The sequence below is a fragment of the Gorilla gorilla genome, chromosome 11 (assembly GCF_029281585.2).
Source record: "Gorilla gorilla gorilla isolate KB3781 chromosome 11, NHGRI_mGorGor1-v2.1_pri, whole genome shotgun sequence".
Classification (NCBI taxonomy): domain Eukaryota; kingdom Metazoa; phylum Chordata; class Mammalia; order Primates; family Hominidae; genus Gorilla; species Gorilla gorilla.
In genome coordinates, this window is record NC_073235.2 from 57,768,929 (window position 1) to 57,778,915 (window position 9,987).

The window sequence follows — 9,987 nt, forward strand, 5'->3', positions numbered from 1 at the left end:
TTTTCAGAAAATTAATGATCTGTACTCTAATTCAGGCATGAACTGGGAGACTCTAGTTTGAAAAGAGGTAAACAAAGTAAACATGGTATTTGACTGTAAAAATTTTAAGTATGTTAGAAGAAACTTAAATTTTCACAGAAGTAGGGCTAATGGCAAAAGTACATTATTTGAGACATTCTCTATAGTGGCAGGACAAGCTGCTGACAGCAAAATTGATCTGGTTGCAAAATGGAGCTCAAGAGAAAATTTAAGCAAGAAGAAAACCATTGGAAACTATGGAATAGGCAATATCTTGAGAGTCTATGAGTCAGGAAAGATGACAAATTCCCAGCAGCAATTAATGGACAGAAAAAGATCAACTAAGAATTTCCTGCCTATATGCCTGCTGAGATAGATAATTAATCTGAGGTGTTTATTTAAAATATATGGGTTAATGGCTCACTCTTTGTAGCTGAATATAAATGACTTCCTTGATAAAATTAGAACAACGTATTTTTACCACAAGAATATATTTTAAAATAAGTAGTTCAATTAAGTTGACTAGAACTGTCTCCAATGCTTAGCACAGTGTTCAAATCTAGTATGTTGAGAAGAATATAATGGATCATCAATAAATATTAGATAAAAATTAATTTAATTAATATTTTGGGATTAAAAATTAAAATATTAGACATTAACATAATTGTTAATACTATTTTTGACATATTTTAACATACTTTTTAGAAATAATTCTTAGTAATTTTGATGTTGCTGTAATAAATGATATATTTATCTGAAATTCCAAAAAAACAACAACTGAGGTTTAGTGTAGTTTGGTCACAAAAAAAGAGCTAGTAGATAGCAGAGAATATATGCAGATTTAGACTGGCACCAGAGCCTGATCGTTTAGACACTATTCTACATGGGTTTTGAAAGTTGAAACAAAGTCCAAATTTGAACCTCAGTCAGATTTCAGACCTGTCTGCACATAACCAATAAAATAATGGGCAAATCCTTTGGATGTCACTTTTTAAGAAGAAGAGAATGGGAAAGTAAGTTGGCAAGGGGATTAGTGGAATTGTAATGTCAGAAAGGTTTCTGCTCAATATCTTTGCCCAAAACTAATGTACCTGTGCCTGAGCTGGTCATCAGGCTAAAGCTTCATTTTCTATTCAGGAAATCAGGACTGGAAAAAGTAAAAATTTAAGTTTTATAATCTAACTTCATTGACCAAGCATTGGTGTCAGTTGCCCTGAAAGTAGAGCATAAACTTGGGTCTGCAGCTTCTTTCCAGTAAGCAATTGAGCTGTGAGTTTTCAGCATTAGTCCTTGCAGAACTTTAAGAAATCTTTAATTCTATCCAAAAGGAGATATCTACAACAACCTACTAACTGAAGGGTCATCGGCCCTTGAATAACCAGCAGTGATAACACGGATACGACTCTGAGGGACTTGGGTGTGGCTCTGATATTTAATGACTTCAGGTGAAACTCAGCACATTCCCAGCTGTGGCTACAGGGCAAGACTCCTGCTTGAGAAAACAGAGGGAACAGTAAAGGGGACTCTTGTCTTGCACCGTACGTACCAGCTCAGCTACAGTAGAGTAGAGCACTAAGTGTCTTCTTCGGATGTCTGATTCCAGGATTTGGCTCTTGGATGGCATTTTTGGACCTGTTTTGGGCCAGAGGGGATGCCACTGTCCCTGAAGGGTGTCACAGGCAAGGCAGCATTTAGCAGAAGCTTACTGAAGGGCCTCTGGGCCTTCAAGAAACATCAGCGGTAGTCTCCAGTACTTCCCATGGGCCTGTGGTGGTGTTGTCCACAAGGTGAGGCTCCTCTGTCTTTGGAAAGGGGAAGGGAGAGTGGGATAGAGTGCATCTTCTGGTTTGAGTGCCAGCTCAGCCACAATATAATAGAACATCAGGTAGACTTCTAAGGCTTTTGACTGTAGTTCTTGGCTCCTGAATGGCACCTCTAGACCCAACTAGGGCCCTGGGTGACCTCATCACCCTGAAAGAAAGAACACAGATCTGGCTTACTTTGCCACTTGCTGACTGTAGTTCCCAAGGGCCTTGAGTGAGCATAGGCAGTAGCCAAAGAGTAGTTACAGCAGGGTGAGACCAAGTGCTGTGCTGGCTTCAGGTCTGACCCAGCGCAGTCATAATGGTGGAATTTTGTATCATTCCACTCCTAGGTTTAGGTGGTTCAAAACAGAGACAGAGACTCCATTTGTTTAGGAGAAATTAAGGGAAGTGAGCAAGAGTCTCTGCCTGGTAATCCAGATAATTCAACAGATTTTGTCAAAGAACATCAAGGCAGTACCTATACAAGTCTGCAAGAACCACAGCAGTACTGGGCTGGGGTGCCACCTAAAGCATCTACAGCTTAGATCACAGCACCAAAGTCCTTCCAAATATCACCAAAGATGGACTGGTACAAACAAGCCCAGACTGCAAAGACTAAAATAAGTACCTAACTCTTCAATGCCCAGACACCAAAGAACATCTTTGTTCTTTGCATCAATGCCATCAGGGAAAACAAGACCTCACCAAATGACCTAAATAAGGCACCAGGGACCAATCCTGGAGAAATAGAGATATATGACCTTTTAAGACAGAAAATTCAAAAATAACTGTTTTGAGGAAACTCAAAGAAATTCAAGATAACACAAAGAAGGAATTCAAATCTGATCTGACAAATTTAACAAAGAGATTGTAATAATTAAAAAGAATCAGGCAGAAATTCTGGAGCTGAAAAATGTAACTGGAATACTGAGGAATGTGTTAGTCTTTTAATAGCAGAATTGATCAAGCAGAAGAATGAATTACTGAATTTGAAGACAGACTATTATAAAATACACAGATGAGACAAAATTTTTTAAAAAAGAAACATGCATAAAGGATTTGGGAAATAGCTTCAAAGGGGCAAATCTACTTATTGATCTTATAGAGGAGGTACAGAAAGAGAGGGGTAAAAAGTTCACTCAAAGAGATAATAAGAGAGAACATTCCAAACCTAGAGAAAGATATCAATATCCAAGTACAGGAAGATTACAGAACCCCAAGCAGATTCAACTCAATTAAAACTGCCTCAAGACATTTAATATTCAGACTCCAAAAGATCAAGAATAAATAAAGGATATTAAAAGCAGCAAGAGAGAAGAAACAAATAACATACAATACAGCTTCAATATGTCTGGCAACAGATGTTTTAGCGAAAATCTTACAGGCCACAAGAGAATAGCATGACATATTTAAAACACTGAAGAAAAAAAATTTTACCCTAGTATAGTATATCTGGTGAAAATATTATTCAAACTTGAGGGAGAAATAAAGACTTTCCAGGTTAAACAAAAACTGAGATATTTCATCATCACCAGATCTGTCCTACAAGAAATACTAGAGATAGTTATTAAATCAGAAAAAAGGACATTAATGAATAATAAATAATCACCTGAAAATAAAAACTCACCAGTAATAGTAAGTAAACAGAGAAACACAGAATATTATAACATTGTAACAGTGGTGTGCAAAATACTCTTATCCAAAGTAGAAAGACTAAATGATTAACCAATCAAAAATAATTACCAGAACAACTTTTCAAGACATAGAGAGTACAATAAGATATAACTAGAAACAACAAAACGTTAGAAAGTGGAGGCACAAAGTTAAAGCATAGTGTTTTTATTAGTTTTCTGTTTGTTTGATTGTTGATGCAAATAGCATTCAGTTGTTATCTTTTTAAAATAATTAATTGTAAGATAGTGTCTGCAAGTCTCATGGTAACCTCAAATCAAAAATCACACAAGAGATACACAAAAAACAAAAAGCAAGAAACTAAATCATATCACCAGAGAAAAATTATCTTCACTGAAAGGAATACAGGAAGGAAAGAAAGAGGATAAGACCACAAAACAACCAAAGTACAAATTAAAAAATGGCAGGAGTAAGTTCTTACTCATCGATAATAACATTGAATATAAATACACTTAACTCTCCATTCAAAAGACAAAGACTGGATAAATGGATTAAAAAAAATGACACCCAGTGATCTTTTGCCTACAAGAAACATGGTTCACCTGTGAAGACACATTTAGACTGAATTAAGGGATGGAAAAATATATTCCATGCCAATGAAAACCAAAATTAATAATTTAATTGTACATTTTAAAATAACTAAAAGAGTATAATTGGATTATTTGTAGCACAGGGCATAAACACAGTTCTCCATGATGTTAGTATTATATATTGCATGTCTACATCAATACGTCTCATGTACCCCACAAATATATACACCTACTATCTAACCACAATAATTAAAAATTTTTTAAAAGGTGAGTTAAGAATAGGTTGTTTCAGAAAGCCAATGGGCACTTTGAAAAATAAATAAATAAAAGTGATAAACCTCAGGCAAGTTTGATCAAGACATAAAGAAAAGACAGACACACACGAACTATACAACAGGAATGGAACAGGTGAAAGAACTACATAGCTGAGACATAAACAAGACAAAAGAACGTTATGAAAATAACCCTGTTCCTGTATTGGTTTGCTGAGAATGATGGTTTCCAGCTTCATCCATGTTCCTGCAAAGGACATGAACTCATCCTTTTTTATGGCTGCATAGTATTCCATGGTGTATATGTGCCACATTTTCTTTATCCAGTCTATCATTCATGGGCATTTGGGTTGGTTCCATGTCTTTGCTATTGTGAATAGTGCCTCAATAAACATACGTGTGCATGTGTCTTTATCATAGAATGTTTTATAATCCTTTGGGTATAGATCCAGTAATGGGATTGCTGGGTCAAATGGTATTTCTAGTTCTAGATCCTTGAGAAATTGCCACACTGTCTTCCACAATGGTTGAACTAATTTACACTCCCACTAACAGTGTAAAAGCATTCCTGTTTCTCCACATCCTCTCTAACATCTGTTGTTTCCTGAGTTTTTAATAATCACCATTCTAACTGGCATGAGATAGTATCTCATTGTGGTTTTGATTTGCATTTCTCTAATGACCAGTGATGATGAGCTTTTTTTCATGTTTGTTGGCCACATAAATGTCTTTTTTTTGAGAAGTGTCTGTTCATATCCTTTGCCCACTTTTTGATAAGGTTGTTTGTTTTGTTCCTTGTAGATTCTGGATATTAGCCCTTTGTCAGATGGATAGATTGCAAAAATTTTCTCCCATTCTGTAGGTTGCATTTTCACTCTGATGATAGTTTCTTTTGATGTGCAGAAGCTCCTTAATTTAATTGGATCCCCTTTGTCAATTTTGGCTTTTGTTGCAATTGCTTTTGGTGTTGTAGTCATGAAGTCTTTGCCCATGCTTATGTCCCGAATGGTATTGCCTAGGTTTTTTTCCAGGGTTTTCATGGTTTTGGGGCTTCACTTTAAGTTTTTAATCCATCTTAAGTTAATTTTTGTATAAGGTGTAAGGAAGGGGTCTAGTTTCAGTTTTCTGCGTATGGCTAGCCAGTTTTCCCAAGACCATTTATTAAATAGGGAATCCTTTTCCCATTGCTTGTTTTTGTCATGTGTGTCAAAGATCAGATGCCTGTAGATGTGTGGCATTGTTTCTGAGGCCTCTTTTCTGCTCCATTGGTCTATATATCTGTTTTGGAAGCCTTGTATCCCAAAACTATGGTTCTTTGGTTATTGTAGTCTTGTAGTATAGTTTGAAGTCATGTAACATGATGCCTCCAGCTTTGTTCTTTTTGCTTAGGATTATCTTGGCTATACAGGTTCTTTTTTGGTTCCATATGAAATTTAAAGTAGTTTTTTCTAATTCTCTGAAGAAAGTCAATGGTAGCTCAATGGGGATAGCATTGAATCTATAAATTACTTTGGACAGTATGGCCATTTTCACGCTATTAATTCTTCCCATCCATAAGCATGGAATGTTTTACCATTTATTTGTTTCCTCTCTTATTTCCTTAAACAGTACTTTGTAGTTCTCTTTTAAGAGGTCCTTCACATCCCTTGTAAGTTGGATTCCTAGGTATTTTATTCTCTTTGCAGCGATTGTGAATGGGGGTTCACTCATGATTTGCTTCTCTGTCTATTATCAGTATATGGGAATGCTTCTGATTTTTGCAAATTGATTTTGTATCTGAGACTTGCTGAAGTTGCTTATCAGCTTAAGGAGTGTCTGGCCTGTGATGATGGGGTTTTCTAAATATACAATCATGTCATCTGCAAACAGAGACAATTTGACTTCCCCTCTTCATATTTGAATACGCTTTACTTCTTTCTCTTTCCTGATTGCCCTGGCCAGAACTACCAATACTTTGTTGAATAATAGTGGTGAGAGAGGGCATCCTTGTCTTGTGCCGGTTTTCCAAAGGAATGCTTCCAGCTTTTGCCCATTCAGTATGATATTGGCTGTGGGTTTGTCATAAATAGCTCTTATTATTTTGAGATATATTCCATCAATACCTAGTTTATTGAGAGTTTTTAGCATGAAGGGTGTTGAATTTTATCAGACCTTTTCTGCATCTATTGAGATAACCATGTGGTTTTTGTCATTGGTTCTGTTTATGTGACAGATTACGTTTATTGATTTGTGTATGTTGAACCAGCCTTGCATCCCAAGGATGAAGCTGACTTGATCATGGTAGATAAGCTTTTTGATGTGTTGCTAGATTCGGTTTGCTAGTATTTTATTGAGGATTTCACATCGATGTTCATCAGGGATATTGCCCTGAAATTTTCTTTGTTGTTGTGTCTCTGCCAGGTTTTAGTATTAGGATGATGCTGGCTTCATAAAATGAGTTAGGGAGGAGTCCCTCTTCTTCTGTTGTTTGTAAGAGTTTCAGAAGGAATGGTATCAGTTCCTCTTTGTACTCATAAGTGGGAGTTGAACAATGAGAACACATGGACACAGGGAGGGGAACATCACACACAAGTACCTGTTGGTGGGTGGGGGAGCTAGGGGAGGGATAACATTAAGAGAAATACCTAATGTAGATGATGGGTTGATGGGTGCAGCGAACCACCATGGCACATGTATACTTATGTAACAAACTTGCATGTTCTGCACATGTATCCCAGAATTTAAAGTATAATATAAAATAAATAAAATAAAATAAAATAAGAAAACTGAAAAGAATGTAACTATTAGAATTAAAAATAATTTAACAAGACTACTAGATTTAAAAAAACCAACATATAAAATTCAATTTTTAAAATCATTGAACTACAAACTTATTTGTTCTCTCTTATGTATGAGTATTATAGGTCAATAAAAAGTTTAATTTCTAAAGATGTGTATTTCTAAATACCAGGAACAAATAATTTTTAAAGATTTAATCTATTTTAGTAGCATTGAAAGTATAAAATATCTAGGAATAAATCTAACAAATAATAACCAAGACTTTTTAAAAAATATTATAAAACTTTATAGAATTACATTCAAGAAGACTCAAATAAAGAAAACCTAAATTAATAAACTATGCTCATTGATTTTAAAACTAAATATTTGAATAAACTATTTTTGACTTATTCAGTATAGATTCAAATGCAGTTTGAAAACAATGGTATTTTTGTAGCAATGTAGAAACTGAATCTGTAAATGCACATGGAAAAAAATGAACTGAGAATAACAGACACTCATGAAGAAAAGGAACAACATAAATGACTTCACCTTACCATATACTGAATATCATTATAAAACTAAAAATTAAATTGTAGTATTGCCAAAGGCAAGACAGAGAGATTCATGGACACAGAATAAAGATCAGTAATAGATATTTGTAAATATACACTTGAGAACTTGATTAAAACAGAGCTGATTTTGCAGACTACTGTGTAATGGATAGAATCTTTGATAACTGTTGCTAGAACAATTAGTTGTCCATATAGAAAAAAAAATAAAGCCAGACTAATACCTCATATCAGAGACAAAAGTAAACGTTATCTTAACTACAAAATTACATGTGAACAACTAAATTATAAAGCTTTGAGAAGACAATAGAGGAATATGTACTTATTACTTCAGGACTAAGAAGAATTTCTTTAAAAATTTATAAACCAAAAACCATTTATGTCATTGTTTGGGAATTAAGGACTTCTGCTTATACCGAGACAGCAAAACAAACCAAAAAACAAGCAACAAATGAGAAAAACATATTTTCAGTTATATAAGGGATATAAATGTTTGTGTGCATGTATCATAATATATATATTATAAATAAAGAATGACTAAACAAGGAAAAGATAAGTGATCCAACTAAAAAACAGGCAAAAATATTGTGGAGACACTACATAGGAAGAAACAACTAGTAACTATTAGGTTGGTGCATTAAAAGTAATGACAAAAACCGCAATTACTTTTGCACCAACATAATTTTTAAAGATTAATCAAATTGAAAATCAGAAGAATCAGAAATAAAACCACAATAAGATGTCATTTCACACATATACTAGATAGGCAAGAATATTAAAATCTGAAAATGTCAATTATTAGAAAAGATGTGGAACATTCAGAAGAACAAATAGCTTACGATAATGTAATATAGAACAACAAGCCTGGAATGACATTACATAATAAATTTGAAGATATGCAAAACACTTCCATTCCTGAGAATACACCCTAGAGGAATTCTTGCTATTTATATGCTCCAAGAGTCCTGCTCAAGAATATCAATGGCCATACATTAGAGACACCTGGGAAGAACATTACTGAGCACTGAAAGAGGAATGACCTAAAGGTTCCACCTGTATTTATAGGCTAGAATGTGATACAACACTGAAAATGAATGCATTACAGCTACGCACACCAACAAAAACATGTTTAAAATCTTAGCTATGACCGAGAAACACAAGTTATAGGAGAATACAGGAAGCCTAATTCCTTCACATACATATAAAATTGAACTATATAAAGTATAGGAAAAGAGCACATAGAATTATGATGAAAGGCAAGGGAATCTTAAACACAACATTCAGAACAGTGGTGTGGCTTTTCACCTGACTGAGAAAAGAAAGGAATGGACGAGGCAAGGAAGAGGAAATTTCAAAACAAGTAATATTATGTTTCTAAACCTGGGTTATATTAATTGAATCACTGTGATTTATACTACTTACATTTTAGAGTTTTTTGCGCCTACAGATAATTTAAGCAAAATAAAAGATTTTTTATTTCACTCTCATCTCACATCTCAAAGCATTGTCTGGTGCTCCCACTTGGAGGATGCCTACAACAGAATAAATAAGGAAGATGCTTACCCATCTTCACCGGAATTCCTGTTGGCTCCCTGAAGGCATATGTTTAAACAGATTGTGGAGTCTTATTGCACTATATTCTTTCTTTCTCTACTTTCTTGTATAATTAATTAATGCTGATTAGTCCCCCTTCAAAGGTATTTCTTTCTTTCCCCCCTCTTTAGCTCTCATAAAGGACACAAACTGACATGAGACAAACAAATGTACTCAGCCCTAATCCATTTCCTTTTATCCTTCCCTAATAACTTCCTAAAATTTTATTTGTTCAATTTCATATATCCTTCTTTTTACCACCTGCTTTAACTGTTGTTTATAAAAACATACATGCTCAAAACCAATTCAATTAGGGGTTAGCCTTTCCACACATGGTGCTGGAGTAATTTACATCTATTGGCAAAGAAAAAAAAAACTTTGACATAAATCTCACGTCCTATACAAAAATTAATTCAAAATGCATAATAGACTTAAACATAAAACTATAAAACCTTCCGTAGAGGACCTTCAAGATCTGGGGCCAGACAAAGAGTTCTTATACTTTACAACAAAGGCACAATTCATAAAAAGAAAAATTGCTAAGTTAAGCATCATCAAAATTAAAAACTGTTGACTTGGATAAGACCCCGTTAATAGAATAAAAAGATAAATTACAGAGTGGAAGAAAATATTTACATACTAGGTATTATACAGAAGACTATTATGTAGAATATGTATACAATTTTTTAAACCAACAATAGAAAAGTAAGCAATCCACTTAGAACATTGGAAGGACAGGAAGGAAGTG